The following is a 22,849-nucleotide window of genomic DNA, read 5'->3' on the forward strand; positions in this document are numbered from 1 at the left end:
GCACATATACTGTTATTGTTCCAGCTCCAGTTGTTGAGAGTGTGATTTGTATAGCACATATACTGTTATTGTTCCAGCTCCAGTTGTTGAGAGTGTGATTTGCATAGCACATATACTGTTATTGTTCCAGCTCCAGTTGTTGAGAGTGTGATTTGTATAGCACATATACTGTTATTGTTCCAGCTCCAGTTGTTGAGAGTGTGATTTGCATAGCACATATACTGTTATTGTTCCAGCTCCAGTTGTTGAGAGTGTGATTTGTATAGCACATATACTGTTATTGTTCCAGCTCCAGTTGTTGAGGGTGTGATGAGACTCAAGCAATGATTTAATTCAAGGAAAGAAGTATCAGTCCTTCATATTTGCCTCTCTATAGAAATGCAAACTTTTTTTGGTGTTTTTACAGCATTCTGGGAAAGAGTTTACTTTAATTCACTAGTCTGTAAATAACCTGAAGACCCTAAATAATCTGAATATAAATGTTAAAGGCTCAAACTCAAAGTAACGTTAGTTTATAAAGTTTAACAAGAGTAGTCAACATGAAATTAAAAAGTTTTTCCTTGTCCAATATATCTTGTTGCCTATCACTATGCCGCATGTTGTTAAATGTTTACTAATTGTAAAAATGTCTATAATTAAATATAAATTTCTGTCCAATTACAAATAATTTATTCAGTTCAAAAAATAAACCCAAAGAATACATCAGAATTTTTATACTTGATAGCTTTTTAATATTTCTTAGCATTTCAACTTAATACTGTTTAGCTAATTTTCTTTCAATAGCAAAACAAAACAAAAAAAAAAAACAAAACAAAAAAAAACACACACACACATTTTAACAAGAATTTGTATTTATTCCATTACTTTTCTACAGTCTTAATATTTTCCTAAATATAATTCATAGACAACATTAGTCAGACAAAGTAGAAAAAAAGAGGCTTATTTTTAAAACTTTAATGGGATTATTTCTTGATACTTAATACAACTGAATAACTGTTTTATATCCAATGGTATTTTTCTGCAGTGACAGTTCCCTTTGCTTCATTGAGGCATTTAATGTCCATGCATGTTTTTTTTTTCTCGATGAACTCATCTTGTTCCCATTATATTTCCAGGCCCTCAGCTTTGCTTCATGTTTCTCCATGGTCCCTTTAATGTCTCCTTTCACCAGACACCTCTGGTAAGGGACTACCCAAGTTTTCTATGTGTGTGTATATGCAATGCTCATGTTATCTATTACTGAATATTTGAACATCTGAATATGTAACAAAATACCTACATTCCTATTTCTTATTTCTCTGATGAATATCAAACATATATGCAAACACATTTTATTTGTCCATCCAAATGTACCTACAATCATCATGGCTAAAAGTTTTCTCTTTGTACTTTAACAATAATTATGTCTATATGTCTAGCAATTTATCTTCCAAAATGTAAAATAATCTTTCTGTTTTCTTGCCCCCATTCTACATTCATAGTCTTGCACCAAAATCTTAAAAAAAAAAAATCTTTTCTTTCAACATTACTCATGTTTATTACTTCCTTTCCAGTCTAACTCTGTTTTTAATCTCTTCATATCTGCATAATTATAGTAGTGTTCTAAACGTTTTATCTGAGTCTATTCTAATTTATCACAAATGACACTCGTAGATCAGGGTTCCTGAATATCACTTTTATTATAATTACTACCTATCTCAGTGTTATCAGTTCTCAGTTATCATGGACTATAAGATCAAATTATTTTCCATCAGCTGGTACTTCAGACAACCCACAATCTTATCTCAAACTTTTAATCTCACTATTCACTTTATATCCATCTATTCTTAAACATGATTTTTCTAAAACTGCCTTTGTGCTACTTCTTTACTTCCTGAACATATCTCATCTACTTGATTATTTACAAGTAGATTGCCATCTGAAAATTATCTGTGATAGTAACTGTTTTGACGCTTAAAAAAATGTAATATCTATAGATTTACTTCATTAAGATCTAGATAACAAACACATTAAACTGATTTTACTGGTAATATTTTGAATGCCTGGATTACACTTCATTTCTCTGAATAAATCCCAAACACATTAAAAAAATAATATATTTACATTCAAAATATTTTGGAGTCTTCCATTTGCATTCTGCTATTCTTCATTTGAGTCATATTTTGCAAACATTCAGCAATAATCATACACTCATTTAAAGAAAGTATTTTTCTTTACCTGCATGCATGGGGATGTGTGTAAAAATTTCTTTTTCCTGTGTAAATATCCTTTTACAAATGATAACCTTATTCCTGGTTTCATCATGAATAAAACTTATTAAGATGCATGATCATGAATGCTCCTCACTTTCAGACATTACTCAATCCAAAACTCTCGTAACTACTGAATACTTCTTTAGCCCAGCAAAAACTAAAAGGCCTGTGGGAAGCTTGTGGTAGGGGGAATTATTACCCACTCGAAGATGTCCTCTTTTGAATTTCTGGTACTATAAACATATCCCTTATACAGCAAAGTGACTTTGCCAGTATGATTAAATTAAGGATATAAACTGGAAAGATAACTCTGTATTACACAGTGGACCTCGTATAATTACAAGAGTGTTTATATGTTTTAGAAAGAGGCAAGCACATTCATGTCAAAGAATAACACATGACAATGGATAAAGGTTAGAGTGATGTGATTTCTGGCTTTGAAAATGGAGAAATGGGTCACAAGCCAAGACACTCAAGTGACTTCTTTAAGCTGGAAAAGGCAAGTAAATGTAGGCTTTCCTAGAGACTTGAAAAAGAACACAGAACTTCCAATACCTTGATTTTAGCTTGATGAGAGGCATTTGGATTTCTAATCTCCAGAATTGTAAAATAATACATTTGCACTGTTTTAAGTATGAAGTTTGTGGTACTTCATTACAGCAGTAATAAAAAAACTAGTAAAAAGGCTCCTTTTTACTCTTCTTTACCAAAATGCTCAGGTTTTGTTTTTACTTGTTTGGGGCAGTGTATCCTCCCTTACAGCAGCAAGATAAATAAACGTAGATTTCTTAGAGTACAGGTATGTTTCTAGTGAATTTTTGTTGATGAGCTTCATAAAAAGAAATGGGTTACAGTGAATTTCGATCAAAATTCCCATGGTTATAGACCAGAACCATTGATGAGGGCTGATAGAACTTATTGAAAAAAATCCACATACAAGTGAATCCAAACAGTTCCAACGGTGTTATTCTAGGGTCAACTGTACATCCATGAGAAGAAGCTAATAGTGCAAAAATGGTCACATATACATTAAGTCTACCCTTAATGTGGCCCTAAGGCCTGAAGATTTCAAAAGGTCTTATCAGAGAGAAGTCACTGGAAAAGTTTGTTTTAGTCATGTTTTTCAAAACCATACAGACTTTTTTCCAATTTTGTCCTAGGGACTCTGAGAACTATTTTATTTCATTCCATTTGCTTGGAGACATGAGTATGTCAGACTGCAGTTGATGATGGCTGGTCTTAGATCATATTCCAAAAACAAATTTGCAAATAGTGTTCCCACTGATTAGTGTAGTTCTGAAGGTCAACTGAGTCTAAGTCTATACCCCTCCAATCTGACCTTTTGCTTTTTTTATGTTCTTATACTATGGTTTTGTCACATGTACATTTCTCCTTGCTTGTTGGACACAGCTTTAAAATTTTAGCATCTTTATAATGTGAAGGAGGTAAATATTTCCAAAATGGAACACAAGCTCATGCTATAAGAGACAAATAATCATGCTTTATCAAATTTAAAAATGTCTCTCCTTGAAAAGATTTTTTTTTTTTTTTTTTTGAGACAAGATCTCACTACTTGCCCAGGCTGGACTTCAGTGGCACAATCATGGCTCACTGCAGCCTCCATTTCCCAGGCTCAAGTGATCCTCCCACTGTAGCCTCCTAAGTAGCTGGGACTATAGATTGAAACCACTAGACGCAGCTATATATATTTTTTTATATATTTTATTTAGAGATGAGGTTTATCCATGTTTCCCAGGCTGTGAAAAGTCTTAAGGAACTAAAAAAGCAAGTAAAAAGCTGGAAGAATATATTTACAATTTATACACATGATTGAGGACTAATTAATCAAATTATAGCAAATTCTTAGAACTCAACACTGAAAAGGCAAAACGGTTTAAAAATTTTTTTTGATAACTTAAATCTTCAAAAATAAAATGAATTGTCAATGTGCACACGCAAAGATTCACAGCACCATTGTTATCAAAGAATTGTAAATGAAAACCACAATGATATACCACACATACCCACTAGAATAGTGAAAATTAAAATGTCCACCAAAACCGAATACTGGCAAGGTTTGGAGCCAGTGGAAACTCCATATATTGCTTGACATAATGTAAAAACATACAAACATTTTGGGAAATACTTTGATATTTTTTGATGCAGTTAACCTTTTGGGAGATTGCTTCATACTTTTTGATGCATATCTGATGTGGTGCCCCAGAATTTCCCTCTTAAGTACTTACTCAAGATAAATTAAAACATATATCCATACAGAGCCTTGTATATGCATATTCATCACTAATTTATTTATGCAAGCCACATTTGGATTCAAGCCAAATGTCCATTATTAGATAAATGAATAAACAATTGTGGTATTTTATACAATGAAATGCCATCCAATAACCTATAAGGGAGTAACTACTGATACATCCCTAATATGGTTTGGCTCTGTATCCCCACCCAAATCTCAGATTGAATTTTAATCCCCAGTGTCAGAAAAGGGGCGTGGTGAGAGGTGATTGGATAATGAGGGCAGACTTTCCCTTGCTGTTCTCATGATAGTGAGTGAGTTCTCACAAGATCTGGCTGTTTAAAAGTGTGTAGCACTTTCCCCTTTGCTCTCTCTCTCCTGCTCCACTTTGTGAAGATGTGCCTGCTTCCTCTTTGCTTTTGGCCACAATTGTAAGTCTCCTGAGGCCTCCCCAGCCATACTTTCTGTACAGCCTGTGGAACTGTGAGTCAATCAAACCTCTTTTCTTCATAAACTACCCAGTCTCGAGTAGTTCTTTATAGCAATGCGATAACAGAATGATACATTCCCCAAACAAGAATGCCTGTCTAAAACATTATGCTGGGTGAGAGACCAACTATAAAAGCTTATACTCCAGATTTTATTTATATGAAACTCTAGAAATGACAAAGCTAAATTAAAGGGATAGAAAGCTGGTGAGTTTTTACTTGAAATATTGTTTATTTGCTCAAATGCAAGAAGTACTGACACACATTTTCAAATGTTGGGTTTTATAATAAAAATAAAGGTAAGAATTTCTATGAGTGTATTCTTACAACCCGATCTTTCTTATTTTGAGAGGTAAGAGCCCAAAGACCCTGTATTTCTGCCCTTGGATTCACTTCTGTAAAGGTATGACCCAGACCACTGCCCCATCCTGAAGGATACTTGTGGTGAGTTTCTCAGTTTATTGATTGGCATTCGAACAAAGGTTCTGTCTTATCTTTTAAATCTGGTATCTACTGCTTGATGCACACGTGGAGGTGCAAGCTTTCCTTGAATGAAGTAGAAATAAATTCAGTTTGTGTTGCATATTGAAAAAGAGGGAAATGTCTACTAGAAATGTCAGAGTATTCTTGGAGAAGGAGTATTAACTAGGTCAAGATTATATTAAATATTATTTTCTCTTGTCACATTATTATATTAATAATAGCCTCTGGCAGTTTATCATAAGTTTTTGTATAATACTTAGGTATATTTTCCATATATATAATTATAAAAGTTTATTCTCAAACCAAGTTAAGAAGGAAAAAGTCTTTTGTGATACATTAATTCAGTTATAGAACAAAATAATTATATATACTGTAATTAGTTGGCTTTATATTTTATAACACTGTGACTTTTATTTTATTATACTTATATATTTTATTTTCAAAAAACTCCCTAAATTAAAATGAAATTATTTATTTGTTGAAAGTTAAATGCATATAACTTGTGAGAGTATATATTTGTCTTCAAATGCATTATATTATTACATAAATTATATTATTACATAAATAATTGCATTATTACATTAATACAAAAATAATACTCATCAGTAGAAGAGTAGATATGTGAATCCAAGATCAGAATATCCTATATATATTTTACTATAGTGAATTTACTTATGCCCCATTTTTGAATTAGACAAGACAGCTACTTTAAATAGATATCAGTAGCTAGCTACTGATAACAACTACTGTTGATAGCTCTACCTCAGTATTTGCATATATTAAGATTTTTAAATGAAAATATGTTTTGTTTATGATTATAATAAATCAGTGTTTAGCCAAAATTAATGAATTAATATGCATTTTGTTTGCTTTATTATTTTTCTTATGCTTACTAAGAAAAAAATTGTAAGTAAACATAAAGAAGAAAGCCACCTTAAAGAGCTATCAGTAGCTACTGATAACAACTACTATGGATAGTTCCACCTCTATACTTGTCTACAAGGACAAGGGGAGAAGCTCATCTCTATCTGATGCAGACATGGCTCAGAAGAAGGAGCTTCTTAAGACAACACGTTTCTTTTGTGGAGAAAGTAATCTATTCATTCTTGAACATGTATGCAGAATGATTGTGTCTTTGCACTGCAGTGTTTGCTTTTCTTGTTTTTCTGTTAACATGACAGTTCTGGCTATACATTTCAATTGGGAAATGATATGAGAAGCGTAAAAATGGTTCAGCCATAAATATCACACGCTACGCTAATATTTAATTTTTCTCAATGAATAAGTTCATTTTATCAAATTTTTAAAGCAAATGATTGTATTTATATGGTAATGCTATTTTTCTTAAGAAGTTATATGAAATGTAGATAAGAGATTTTACACAAGTAATCAGAAAAATCTCTGCTCAGAAAGCTATTTGCATATAATTAAGACAAGTAATCTACTTGGTAAAGGAGAATATATACTATCTGTGACCTAACAAGTATGGGTCAGTTGAGTAAATGTGAGAAGAAATCAGTAACATTTATGCTTTCTTTACATACTCGTTTTATACTGCTTGAGACTGAAATTATCTCATGTTTTATTTCATTCCCTGAATCAAATACAAACTTTTTCTTGTCCGTCTATTTCCTAAGTATAAGTCTTAGATTAAGTTGTAAAAGCATTTTAAAATTAAAAAACTGTGTGTTGCTGTTGCCTTCAAAACATTTTTTTAAAGTCTACTACCTCTGTGTCATTAAAAAGAGAATCCAATTTAAGCCACATAAATATTCCATAAATATTTACATCCCCTCTTATTGATGAATCGTTGTGCAATAAATGAATAGTATCTATACAGGAAGCCAATATTGGTTTTATTCTTTTCAGGGTAGAACAAGATTGATCCTTGTTGCATACTTCTATGCATTTTTGAAAATTAATAAAGTATAATTTCCAGGATCATGGTCAGGTAATCTTAAAAGAGAGGCAAAAAAATAATAATTTTATAAAGACATTAGAAAATTAACAATAGATCTATATTAGTCCATTTTTACACTGCTGTATACCTGAGATTAACAATATTGAAAATTAACAATAGATCTATATTAGTCCATTTTACACTGCTGTATACCTGAGATTTGGTAATTTATGAACTAAAGAGATTTAAAGGACTCACAGTTCTGCATGATTGGGGAGGACTCAGGAAACTTATAATCATGCTGGAAGGTAAAGGGGAAGCAAGGCAAGCCTTACATGGCAGCAGGAAACAGGGAGAGAATGGGGAAGTGCTTTTAAACAATCTGACTTTTAAACCATCAGATCTAACTTTTATACCATCAGACTTCATGAAAACTTACTATCACAAGAACAGCAAGGGGAAAGTCTGCCCCTGTGAGTCAATAACCTCCCACCAGGTCTCTCCCATGTCATGTAGGGATTACAATTTGAGATGAGATTTGGGTGGGGACCCAGAGCCAAACCATATCAATATCTATATGGATTTACTTCCACTATTCTTTTCTAAATACCTTCTTTATATATGTTGTATTATACTGCTTGAACTGAAATTATCTTGTTTGATTTCATTCCCTGAATGAAATACAATTGTTTTCTTGTCCATCTATATCCTAAGTCTCAGATTATCTGTTATTTAATTTCAGCTCCTATTTTATCATCACAGACTGTAATAAAGATTATTATTCTCACTGATTGCACTAATCAATCTATCATAGTGGCAAATATAGCCATAAACTAATTGTTACATATATTGATTCTATCTAGGACTAACATGGTGTATGAGAGACATCACAGTACTTGAAGTGGAAGGAAGACCTAGGTTTATATATTTTATACCTTTATTGTTACATTCTAGAAATATTACCTGGGCATGTCTTTGAAACTTCCTAAGCCCAGAGGAATTAACTGGTAGTAATGCTCAGCTCACTGGGTTAGTGTGAATATTACAACGAACAACATATGTCTAAAAACTTAGCATAGTGTCAAATTAGTGAATTTTTTATTGATTCATTAGCTGCATAAATTATTGTGACTTATATTGGGGAGTGCTATTTACTTAAGCTCCTTCCCACACAGACACAATTTTGAAAGGCAAATAACAAAACTAGATTTTCTCTGTAGCCTAATATATTGAATGGAAGCTAAAAAAAAAAGTTTATCTAATAGAGGTGGAGAGTAGAATACTGGTTACTAAAGGCTGGGAAGAGTAGAGGGGACAGGAGTACAGGGATAGGTTGGTTCACAGGTACAAAATTATAGCTAGTTATGAGGAATAACTTCTAGTGTTCTTTAGCACTGTAGGGTTATATATTTTCAAATAGCAAGAAGAGCCTTTGATTGTTTCCAACACAAAGAAATGATAAATGTTTGAAGAAATCTTTGAGAATATGCTAATTATGCAAATTTAATTATACATTGTATACATGTGTTGAAATATCACTTTGTACCCCATAAATATGCACAATTTTAATGTGTCAATTAATAATTTTAAAAATTAAAAAGATATATATGCTTTGTTTCTAGAGTAGTAAATATACTTACTTTGAACTCTGATACATTTAACATATTTCTCTTACATACAAAAAATATACAATACAGAAAAGTTATCTGTAGAATATTACATAATATAGTAACTTAAGTTCCTAAATATTTTTCTATAACTGATTATATATCATCGAGATGAGTGTTAAATTTACAGTCAGAAACATTGTTAGACTCTGCCTTTTAGAACTGAATTTGTTGATGAAGCTTTCTCATTTTCTATTTACTTATCTTTAAAATGGGGATTGCATTGGTAGCTTTCTCAAATATGACTGTTAAATTACATTCATATATCCAGTAACTCTTAGAGCACAAAAATGCTTCCCTTTAATAGTTTTTCATCAAAATTTTTTGAAAAAATAAATGTCTCAATTGTTCAAGTCTGATGAAATTACCAAAAAATTATAATATAAAAATAATTTAAAATAATGAAATAATGTATTGATATATTATTAATACCTGTTAATAAATAATAATAAATTTTAGTAATATTTATATTGTCATGAAATTAAAATGATTTTGTGGATTTTTAGTTTCAAATTTAGCTTTCTCCCACTTTTTCCTTTGTATTTTCTTTTATTTCAAAATATAATCTTAGGGATTTTTTTTCTGATTAATTCTTTATCATATATTTTATGGAAGGGATGTTATTACTATGCAGAAAGTTTAGCATTAGTATTCCAAGTCAGAAGAGAGTTTGTTCTAAAGTTGTCAGACTTTCTTTTGGTGTGTGTATATCCAATTTACCAAATCTTAACAGCTGAGATCAGGAGTAAACAAATCTGAGTAATAAATGTTAAAAATACGCAAAGGCAAATTGAAGTTAATAAGTATATTCTGACCAAAAATAAATAACAATAATAATTAAAATTCTTTAGTATTATACAGAAAGTTTGCAAAGTTTAGGAACTGCTTTTATTCCCAATATTCTAAGTAGTACCTAACAGTTACCTTGATGAACCCGATAGCCCGTAGCTCATTTTCCAAGTTTTCACTTTGGAAAAAAAAAAAAAAAAAAAAAAAAAGGCACAGTCAAATACTCAAAAGCAGTTCAAAAGGAGCATACTTTTTTACAAAAGGCATTTAGTTTATGGTTCCATTTTAGCACTTTGCCAAACTGAGGCAGGATAGGTAGTCAAGGAAGTAACCATGTCCTCATCAACACAATAAACCTCAACATTTGCATCATAATCAAGCTCATTAAAGCACAGCTACCCCAGTATAGAATTTCTCCTTTAGTCAGCTTGCAAATTTTGATTTTACCTATCTTCAAACTCATGCTTTGCTCATTATAATAGTAAGAAATGCACTCCAGGGGGAGATTTAAAATGCAAATAAGACATGTGATATATGAACCAGCATGCATAGCTACTGTGCATATGCACTCAGATGACCACCCAAAACATGCTTACTGGTAGCACAGTCTTCTCAGCTCCTCATGAATAATCATGTAAGATTACCATAATGCGAGTTTCCCCAGTAACAGTGAACACTGTCTCATCCTTACAAGCAACCCGTTCTGAATTGCCTCTCGGGCTGTATTGTCTATTCTGCTCCTAACTTTCAGAATATTCTTTCTTCTTTGCAATGTGTTGCTCCATGCTGCATCTCCTTTGCTGCGTGTCTCTTTTTAAACCAAGAAGACGGGAACCAAGATTTCATAACAGCCATCAACAAAACTACTTCTTATATTTACCAGTTGTCCTAACATAAAGCTGTTGAGATGATACTCTCTATAACCCAAGCTACCTTCCATAGGCCTCAGTCGACAAGACAGGCACAAATCCAGTTGGTAGTCTTTTGTTATATCAGTTTAAATAACCTCTCCTCCAGTAAAGAAGAATCTTTCTTCTTTAAAAGCATGGCAAATGTGAAGAAAAGCAATACTTTTAAAATTTTGAATTAAAACACTTATCTAACTAGTGGATAGGCATAAGGAGAAATTTTCATCCCAAACAGGTATGTAAAAAAATATTTTTTGTAGAAATATTTTGAGACATTTTGGGAGAGGAAATTCTTCTTGGATAATTACTGATGAGAAAGGGCTAACAAGTCATATTGAAAACTTTGGTCATCTCAAAACGTTGTTATAACTCTTGCCTCCTCTAAATATCTCAACTTAAAACTGACAAATGGCATTAGGCAAGCACTTTTCACACCGAACCTGTAGCTGCAAATTACTGCAACAACATTGAATGTGTGCAAAATCTTTACAATGTGAATAGAAAATAAAGTTTAATAATTTCACCATCATTTTATTTTCTTATTTCACAGATGACTTTACTCCGCCTTTTCTCACCAATAATAAGGTTACTCCTCCAGTAACCTGACTCCTGATTGGATGATCAGTAAAGAAGCTGGAATCAGTATGAAAACAAGTTTCATATTTCCACATTAACAAAGCCACTAACCTCCCTAGATTGGTTCCATGTATGCTAACTTGCCTACTGTCACAGTGGATAATCTTCTTTGCACCTTTCTCGGACCAATCTCTCTACTTGGGCACATGGGGATAACATTGCTCATGCCCACTCAAGTGCCATACATACAATGCTTCCCTCTTTAATCTGCATTCTCAATCTTTTCACATTCTACGTGATCATACCCATCAAACATAATATAATGCATCCTATTAAAAAATTATTCCCTTGTCCATCATTCCTTCTCCAAGTACCACCTCAATAGCTTGATAACTTTCACAGAAAAAATGTCTACAAATTTTGCACCAACTCACTGTCTATCTTCTTTTTTCTTTGTTGCCTATTGACCTCCCCTAATACTTGATCTACAACTTCACCAAAAGTGCTTTTGTGTAGCTCAACAACAACCGTCACAAGCTTCACATAACCCATAGTTATGTTTAAACTCAATGTCAGCAGCATTTTAACGCACTTGATCTAACATCATCTTCGCTTGGCATAGGCAATGCACTCACACTTTCTCCTTAACCTACTTGTCTGGTCCTTTTCATTCTTCTTTGTTGGAGCCTATCCATTTTTCTGCCTGTTAAATGTGAAATAGCCTAAGGCTCAGATTTCAGACATGTTCCATTTATTTATCAACAGCCATTCTCTAGGTCATTGCTTCTCAACCTGACTGCATGTTGGAATAACCTTGATAAATTGAAAACACGTGAATTTTATTTTATTGGCTTAGGGAATAACCTGGACATAAATATTATTAAACAATTCCCCCAGCAGATTCTGATTTCCAGCCAAGACTTAGAATCACAGCTCTAAGTCAAATCATACAAACTCTTCATTTTAAATGACATTTATGCTACCTCCACATTAGAATCATATGGGTTATTTAAATATACCCACCTACACACACATACACACTAATGGATAGATCACCTTTTTTCAATTCTGAATAAATTGTTCTACCCTTAGATCCAGACATATATGTATATAAAAATATCACCGAGTAATTCTCGTAATCAGCCAACGTTGGAAACCACTAATAAATATAATGGTCACTCCAAGTTTAAATCCATAATTTGATCTCTTCCTTGAATCCAATCTTATATATAGGGCTTCCTTCTCAATTTCTGTATTTGGATATATCAATGGTATTTCAAACTTCCATTTTGAAAACTTAATTATTTCTTCCCACCTCAAGTATACCACATTCATTCATCAGTTCATTTATTTATTGAGCATTTGTGTGCCATGTACATTCTAGGCTCTGGAAATTCAGCAATTGAGAAAGTAAAAATTCATACCTTCTTGGCTCTACATTCTAGTGGCAGATACAAACCATTAATAGACACACACACACACAAACACATACTTTTTAGGTGAAATCTATAAGCCTAAGGGTGTTTTCTTTTACTGACAGCATTTTTTTTTTCAATATGTCAGATAATCTAGTATTTTCTACATGCAAAATACCTATTCAGAATCTAAGAACCTCTCACTATCTCCATCAGTTATGACCCTGACTGGAATGCTATCTTACTGAATTTTAGTAATAGTCACCTGTCTGGTATTTTATTCTAACTTTTGTGTCACTGATACAATCCCTATTCTACACACACCGTGAGAATGATCTTTGTAAAACATGAATCTGATCATGTCACTCTCCAGCTCAAATGCCTCTGAGGCTATCCTTCTTTCCCAAATTAAAATCCGAAGTCTTACATTGGCCTTGAAAACCGTTTGCAATCTGCTTTTTCATAGTGATCCTCACGCATACCTTCATCTCCTATTGCTTTCCACCTTTCTCTTTTTATTACAATTAATCTGGCCTTGCTTTTCTGAAAACACACTAGTAATGTTCCTGATATTGACCTTTGTATACACTGTTTCACCTTCCACACAAATTCATGACTCTTACTTCATTCAGGTGCAAAATAATACCTTATTATAGAAATATTTTCTTATCATATCTAAAAGATTACATTTCTTCTATTTGTTATATAGGTAAACACGTGCCATGGTGGTTTGATGCATAGGTCAACCCATACCTAGGTATTAAGCCGAGCATGCATTAGCAATTCTTTCTGATGCTCTCCCTCCACCCCACACTACTGGCAGGCCCTAGTGTATGTTGTTCCACCTCCCTTCCCCACAACCCATATCCATGTGTTCTCATGTTTTAGCTCCCACTTATAAGTGAAAACACGTGGTGTTTGGTTTTCTGTTCCTGTGTTAGTTTGCTAAGAATAATAGCTTCCAGCTCTATCCATGTCCCTGCAAATAACATGATCTCTTTTTTTTGTATGGCTTCATAATACTCCATTTTGTATATGTAACATATTTTCTTTATCCAGCCTATCATTGATGGGCATTTGGGTTGATTCTATGTCTTTGCTATTGTGGATAGTGCTGCAATGAACCTACATGTGCATGTTTCTTTATAATACAACAATTTATATTCCTTTGGGTATATACTGAGTAACGAGATTGCAGGGTCAAATGGTATTTTTGCTTCTAGAGCTTCGAGGAATTGCCACACTGTCTGCCACAATGGTTGAACTAATTTACATTCCCACCAACAGTGTGAAAGTGTTCCTGTTTCTCTGCAACCTCAACAGTATCTGTTGTTTCTTGACTCTTCAATAATTGCCATTTTGACTGGCAATAGATGAAATGTTATTGTGGTTTTGATTTGCATTTCTCTAATGATCAGTGATGTTGACCTTTTTGTCATATGTTTTTTGGCCGCATGAATGTCTTCTTTTGAGAGGTATCTGTTCACGTCCTTTGCCCACTTTTTGATGAAGTTGTTTTTTTCTTGTAATTTTTTTTTAGTTCCTTGTAGGCTTTAGATATTAGACCTTTGTCAGATGGATTGCAAAATTTTTCTCCTATTCTGTAGGTTGTCTATTCACTTTGATGATAGTTGTCTTTTCTGTGCAACTATCTCATTTTAGTTTAATTAGATCCTTTTTGTCAATTTTTCCTTCTGTTGCAATTGCTTTTGGCATTTTCATCATGAAATTTTTGCCCATGCCTATGTCCTTAATGGTATTCAGAAATTTTCTTCTAGCTTTTCTAGAATTTTGGGGTTTACATTTAAGTCTTTGATCCATCTTGAGTTCATTTTTGTATAAGGTGTAATGAAGGGCTCCAGTTTCAATTTATGCATATGGCTAGCCAGTTTTCCCAGCACCATTTATTACATAGGGAATCCTTTCTCCATTGATATTTTTTATCAGATATGTCGGAGATCAGATGATTGTAGGTGTGTGATCTTATTCTATTCTGTTCTATTGGTCTACATGTCTGTTTTGGTACCAGTTTCATGTTGTTGTTGTTACTGTAGCCTTGTATTAAATAGTATAGTTTGAAGTTGGGTAGTGTGATGCCTCCTGCTTTGTTATTTTTCATAAGGATTGTCTCGGCTATGTGGACTCTTTTAGGGTTCCATATGAATTTAATATTTTTTCTAATTCAGTGAAGAATGTCAATGGTAGTTTAATGAGAACATCATTGAATCTATAATTTGCTTTGGGCAATATGGCCATTTTCATAATACTGATTCTTCCTATCCATGAGCATGGAATGTTTTTCCACTTGTTTGTGTCCTCTCTGATTGCCTTGAGCAGTGGTTTGTTGCTCTCCTTGAAGAATTCCTTAACTTCCTTCATTAGCTGTATTCCTAGGTATTTAATTCTCTTTGTGGCAATTATGAGTGGAAGTTCATTCATGGTTTGGCTCTCTGCTTGTCTGTTGTTGGTGTATAGGGATGCTTGTGATTTTTGCACATTGATTTTGTATCCTGAGACTTTGCTGAAATTATCAGCCTAAGAAGCTTTTGGGCTGAGATGATGGGGTTTTCTAGACAGAGGATCATGTCATCTGCAAACAGAGACAACTTGACTTCCTCTCTTCCTATTTTAATACCCTTTGTTTCTGTCTCTTGCATTATTGCCATGACCAGAACTTCCAGAACTGTGTTGAATAGGGGAGTGGTGGGAGAGGGCATCTTTGTCATGTGTCAGTTTTCAAGGGGAATGTTGAAACACTTTCTACAGTTTATCTTTATAGCACTATTTATAGATTGTTTTATTATTTATGTTTGTTTAATGTCTTTTTCTTTACATATATATGTGTGTATATGTGTACACACATACATATACACACACACATATATATATACAGCACAATGTGTAGAAGTAAATATATATATTTATATATTTTATATATATTATATATGCATATGTATATATACATCACAATGTGTAGAAATAAATATATATTTTTATACACACACACACACACACAATACTATGAGAACAGGAATTTTCTTTTGTCTACTCTGTTCCCAGTGATATGAACAGTTATAAGTACATGTTGGCTGGGTGCAGTGGCTCACTCCTGTAATCCCAGCACTTTGGGAAGCCAAGACAGGAGGATTACTGGAGCCCAGGAGTTCCAGATCTGTCTAGGCAAGACCGATCTCTAAAAAATAATTTTAAAAATTCAAAATTAGCTGAGTGTAGTGGCCTGCACCTGTAGTCCTAACTGCTCAGGAGGCTGAGGCAGGAGGATCCCCTGAACCTAGGAGGTCAAGGTCGCAGTGAGACGTGATTTGTACCATTGCACTAAAACCTGGGTGATGGAATGAGATCCTGTCTCAAGAAGCAAACAATGAAAATGTACATGTTATCCATTCAATAAGTATTTGTTGAATATAAATTATCAAACATTATATTTAATATTTGCTAATCTTATCTACTAAGTTTAATCCGTCTCATGATAATCTCTTAGATAATATATCTAAAGCTATCCTCATGTATTTAAAATCACAAGGTAAAATTTGAGAGTAACAAATAAAATATTTAATAAGGTTTCTCTGGTTTGTAACAGTGTATGACAGTATTTTCTTTATTGTATTTTTTCTACAAATAGTTGCTCTTCTATTACACGTACATATGTGTATATACATATTATGAAAAGTTCCACTTTTAGCTATGAACATTAATTTTGTTGAAATAAATTATATTTTCTGAAAAATGACAGTTGCAATGGATAATTGTCATACCTTTTAATTGTAAAGCTTTGCTTTGTAATGTGTTTAAAGCTTATACATATATATATAAGCATATATGTATAACCATATGCCATTTATATGTGTAACTTCATAATTATTTTAACAACAGTTCATTTACACCTTAACATTTTAAGTAGGATTTATTTTGCCCTACCCTTGGTAACACACATTTAATTCAGTTTGTAAACTTTGGGATTTTTGCCAATGCTGAAAACAATTAGGTTACTTAAAGTAAGTGATAATTTTCTAATTAATTCAATTAAATACTCATTTAAGTGTATTTGGCTTGGGGGAGGATAATGCTAAAACTCTGTTGCTGGACTTGTAACCTGGCTGTTTGCCTAGAAACACTGAACTGTGATATTAAGTAGTTACGAGTAACTGGGAACAAATAGTAAGAAAAATTAAGCTATTGTGTCTCAGAGAAAAGAGTTTACATGCTGAGTGTAAAAGAGTTATAAATTTGTCTTTAACTCACAGTTGTTTAAAAGTGTAATAGATCCGTGAATACTAAGACATGAGAATCAACATTTGGAATGTTTCTTGTGGAATGGAATCTGTTGTAGATCAGGTTTCCTGGAAGTCAACATTGAAGCAGATTTGCAGGTAGGGTGCCTACTGGGGCTAGCTAGCTTTTAAGGTTGACACCTGTGTGGAAGGGAAGGCAGCATGATTGGGCAAAGGTAGGTGTGGACCTGGCATGATCCTCCAGAGTTGCCTTGCACTGAAGCTGTGAGTCTACATTTTTATATCTCCTTACCAACCAGTTATTGGTAGAGACTTTTAGCCCAGAGCATTTCCTGGAAATTGACTCAGCTGGGCACTAACAACATCCAAGATTTTCAGCATCTGGGGGAATTATTGCTTCAGTTTTGAAAGGTATACATGGATGGGAATCTAGGAGGTATGCAATTTCTGAATATACATTTCTAAAAGCCTGTAGAAGATGTAGATAGAGCATGGTGATACTGTTAACAGTTACTTGTATTTTTATTTATTTATTTGTACACATTTATGGGATATCTGAGAAATTTTATTACATGTACATAATGCATGGTGATCAAGGCATAGACAACAGAAGACATTATTTTCTTTTGAGTCACTAGTCTTAGAATTTGATACACAAATAACAAATGTTGCCAAAATCCCAGTAGCTTAGGACAAAAACAGTTCATTCCCATTCACATTACTGAGACGTCATTACAGTATGGCTGTGGCTCTACTTTATGATAATATCATTTTGGGAATCTAGCAGACAGAGCAGCCCCATTTCAAATCTTACTCATAGGTTTAGGCCAAAGAAAATCACTTGACCATATCTATTTTAAAAAGAAAGGAATGCATTTTTCTCCCCTGGAGAGGACTACTTCACACCAAGTATGTTGTATAGCAACAGTGTATAATACAGTTCATATTCTCACTAACATTTAATAAGGTCCAATTTGTTAATGTGCATCTACCTAGAGGCAATAAAATAGTTTCATACTGTAGTAATATTTTGTATTAGCCTAATGACTAATAAATGTAAGAATTTTTTAAAGATTGATTTACCATTTTTACTTTCTTTGTGGTTAAATGCCAATTTCTATGCTTGCTCTAATTTTATTACATTTTATATTTGTTCATAAATTCTTTCTTTACTGTTATTTTTTATTATGTACTTTTGATACCAATTTTTTCAGTTACATAGGTTTTGTAAATATCTACTTTTTAACATTTACTTTATATGTATTTTATTATTAAAGTTATTCATTTGAATTCATTTTATTTTATTGTTTATTTTTATGGCTTGTAAATTTGTGTCCATTTTGCACTATCTTTCTTTAATTTGAATTTAGTTTTTAGTGACTTGTTGGAAAAAAAATGTTTGCAATTATTTCTCTTCCTATATCCAGGCACTTGCAATGTGATTTTGTAACCGCTCTTAACAAGAGACTGAATGTATATGTCTGCTTCTGAAATCTGAAACCATGCCTTGCTTTGTCACTTTGACAAGTGACGTTGTGTCAGTTCCATGCTTAGGCACTGGGGCTTTGTGTTATTTCAGTCATTCTCTTGGAAACCTGCCTTTCACCGTGTGGAGGACATGTCAGATTAACTGATGGACGTTGTGAAACATATGATCCAATTATCTCCACTTACCCCAATCCACAACCCAAACCAAGTCCCGAATGCAGAGCCATCTAGGTGACCACTGGTTGACTATAGATGCATGAGTGAGGTAACTAAAATAAGGAGAAAAAAACATATATTCCTAGCCCAAATTTCTGACAAAGAGAATCATAAACCGAATACACAGCTGTTGTTTTAAGCCACTAAGTTTGTCTGTGGTTTGTTACATAGCAAAAGCTAGCTGACAATATTTTTAAAGACATTATTCTATAGGTTTACATTAAAATGTTATAGACTGGCCTTTTTCACTTAAGTTTTAATTTAATGTGCTGAAAACAAAATTCTGTAGAAAGAATTATATAGAGATCTGCTTTTCTTTCCACGTTCCCTGAAACCCACCATTAAATAATCAGGTGTACCCTACAGTAGTAAAATATTTGTCATATAACAAGCATTCTCATATCCCTCAGTCTGTTTTTGAGAGCTCTCTAATTTTTCATTAATGTTTCTATCCTGCATCCCTCCCATAGTTGTAATTATTATGATTATGAAAATACGTGAAATCTGTTAGAACACTTCCCTAATTCTGTCTTTATTCTTCTTCAGGAGTATTTTGGCTATTATTATTAGTCTTCAATGTTATCAATTTCTTGAAAACAAGTATTAATTTATTTTAACTGTATTAAATCAAAAAATTAATATAGGGAGAATTGTTATCTTCATGATATTTAGGGAGAACTGAAATTTTAAAATATTATGTCCCCACATTGATGAACAAGATATATTTTTCAAAATATGTATTTGTTTCTTAAAATAATATATAAACTTTCCATACAGGTTCTACAAGTGTATTACTATATTTATTATTGAGGAACTTATTTCTTGTGGCCTTTCTAAAGTGTATTTTCTCATAAATCTTGTTTCCTGTTTACGTAGAAACGTAACCATTTTTATTTTTCACTTTTATGTAGTAAAGTTATTAACGTCTTTCATTAAATATAGGAATTTTGCTGAATATTTTTTAAAATTTCCTTTGTGCACAATCATAACACTTGAAAATAATTAGACATTTAATTACTACGATGTTCAAAACTTATAAAATTGTCTTTCTGAACTAACACTGTACATTTAATAATGGGAATATTCACTGTATTTACAATAGAAAAAATATTTTCAAATATGATATTTGATTTAATTATTTATATATTTTTTGCCAGATTAAAGGGGTTCCCTTCCATTTGTGAAAGTTGTGAAAGTTTTCGTCTTTTTGTCACAAGTATACATTTATTATAAGTAATTAATATACTATTATTGAGGTGATCATCTAAATGTTCTTAATCTATGAATAACTTACATTGATTTTTTAAGGGTAACTTAATTTAACATAATCTGGAATAATCTGAAACATATGATATAGTATGTTTTTCATACAATAGATGTCTCATTTTGATATTTCATTTAGAATTTTGATTTGTACTTGTGAGTAAAATTGGCTACTAATTTCCTTTTTCATGTTTTTTTGTTAAAAAAAAAATGGTATTAAAGTTACCTGAAATAACTCAAAAAGTAAATCAAAAAGAAAAAAAAAAACAGGCTTTGAAAATAGAAATAATGACACAAATGAACTTAAGTATGTATTACATGAAGGAGATAGCTACACAAGTAAACAAATTACTTTTTAGAGAAATTTAAAGTATACTTTTTTTTTCTTTTTAGAGACAAGGTCTTGCTCTGTTACTCAGGCTGAAATGCATAAAATATATTTTAAAATGGATTTTAAAAAGTTTTAAGACTTGTGATACATGTAAAATACTTGCAAATACATCGTCGCTAAATTTTGGTATAATAACAATTTTAATAATCACATTGTTATTAAAACTATGACAGTTGAGAGAAGATAGAATATAATTAGATAACTTAGTTGGAAACTTTGGATCTTAAATTAGAATTGCACATATTAGTATAAACTTCTAAATGCTTGTGCTCTTTCTGATATACACAGTTTCTCAGTCTTTCCATTATTCCAGAATATTAAGCAGTGTCTCTAGTCTAGCTCCTAGACTACAGCCTCTAAATATAATAGCAAAATAAAAACAAAAGCAGGGTTTTTAAAATTTCAAGTTATATTTTAGATACAGGAGAACATGTACAGATTTGTTGCACACGTGTATCACACGATGCTGAGGTCTGGAGTACAGATCCCATCACCCAGGTAATAAACATAATACCCAAAAAGTAGTTTTTCAATTCTTGCACTACTCTCTTCCTCCATCCCATATCTAATCGTATGAAGTGTCTATTGTTCTCATGTTTGTGTCCATGTGCACTCAATGTTTAGCCCCAATTATTAGTGAGAACGTGTAGTATTTGCTTTTCCGTTCCTCCATCAATTCACTTAGGACAATGACCTCCAGCTATATCCATGTAGCTGCAAAGGACGTGATTTCATTCTTTTTGATGACTATGTAGTAATCCATGGTGTACATGTTCCACATTTTCTTCATCCAATTTACCACCCATGGGCTCCTGAGTTGATTCCATGTTCTCAAGAAAAAAATCAATCCGTATCTGTCTGGGAACATGCCTCTCTATGTTCCCCATAGGCATTTTCTGGGCTAGAAAGCAACAAGAAAATTCAAAATTTTCATCCCCAAAGTCCACAGGAGACCTCACAAAAACTCTGCTTATGAACCAAATGGAGAAGAGCATGAGAAAGTACAATTGATTTTTATAAATTTCAAAATTCATAATGATATTAATAGACAATGAATTGTTCAGAAAATTGGTAATGTAAGAATAGAAACAAATATTTATCTTGCCTACCTTTATGGACTTTAATTTAGCATAACAGAATGAAGAGAAAGAATTCTTTACAGAAGCATTTTATCTAATAAATTCAGAAGGAAAGGGGAATTGGAATATTAACATTTTGTAACACATAATGGAGCAATCAATCTAAGCAATAATCAAAATGATTTTAAATGATGCTTTGAAAATGTAGTGAAGATTTTTATAGTAGAGTAATTAGACTGACAGCACTCTACTCATTGGTGAATGTTTACATTAATACAAATAGAACAGCCAGACATTCTGCATGTAATTTGACACAATAGAAATTACACAGAAGCATTATTATTTTTGTTCTACAAAAGTTAAACATAACTCTAATCAAACTTCTGGTTGTAATTATTGTTCTACAGGAAATATGATGAACTGTGAAAAAAAGTAAGCAACATCAGAAAAAGACAACTTGCCACATACCAAATGTGTGTGAATCGTTAGACAAATAACTTGGTCTTTTCAACTAGTCAATGCCAAAAAACAAAAACATCTCTAAAAGAGTTTTTTTTCTGTAACATTTTGTAACATGTTTAAAGAGTTCCTGTGAAAGTTTTCACTGCTTCAAACACCTTAGCTACCAAATGCAAGCATTATCAAAACATAATCTGATCTCTGCATGTTAAATCCAGATGTGCTTTTAGCAACCACACTCATAAGTAAAGAGACAGGTGGTGAAGTCACTTACTTTAAAATCAGGGGAAAAAATAACTAGTTTTTCTTGATCAAATTTCTAAACTTCTGTAAAATATTCTTGTTTGTAGATCAATTAATACAATCTTATGTTCATAAATATTCAAGACAGAATTGGTGTACCACAAATTGGATGACAGAGTAAAATCATTAAAAATCTAAAGAAAGATACTGTATACTGGGAGAAAATAGAGAAAAACAAAATAAAAATTATGCTTTATTTGCTGATCTGTCCTTAAATGGATATTGATTGATAAACATCAAATTCTACATTTTAGTTTAACTTTAGGTTATGTAAAATTATAACATTTACAAAGAAAGCTTTTTAAGGACAAGCATAGTGTAATTAGCATATATGTCTAATTTGTAATATTATAGTTGTACATACATAAATAAAGTGAGTCAAGGGAGATGGTGACTTGACCAAGATCATAAATGTATTCCTACACGGTTTAAGGATGTTTGAAATGTAAAATAGGATGATCACATTGAAATGTTTCAGGAAGCATGCTATGTGGATTCATGAGAAGAATACTCTTTCCAGGTAGGAAAATAATTGTTGACCTCTCCGAATTGTGCTACAAATGTATGAATAATACTGAACAGACAGAAATTGAACTTATGTAGTGGAGATGCTGAGTCACTACTAAAGTGATATATGAAACTATTAATAGACCTCAGCAACACTA

The sequence above is a fragment of the Chlorocebus sabaeus genome, chromosome 7 (genome assembly GCF_047675955.1).
Source record: "Chlorocebus sabaeus isolate Y175 chromosome 7, mChlSab1.0.hap1, whole genome shotgun sequence".
NCBI lineage: Eukaryota > Metazoa > Chordata > Mammalia > Primates > Cercopithecidae > Chlorocebus > Chlorocebus sabaeus.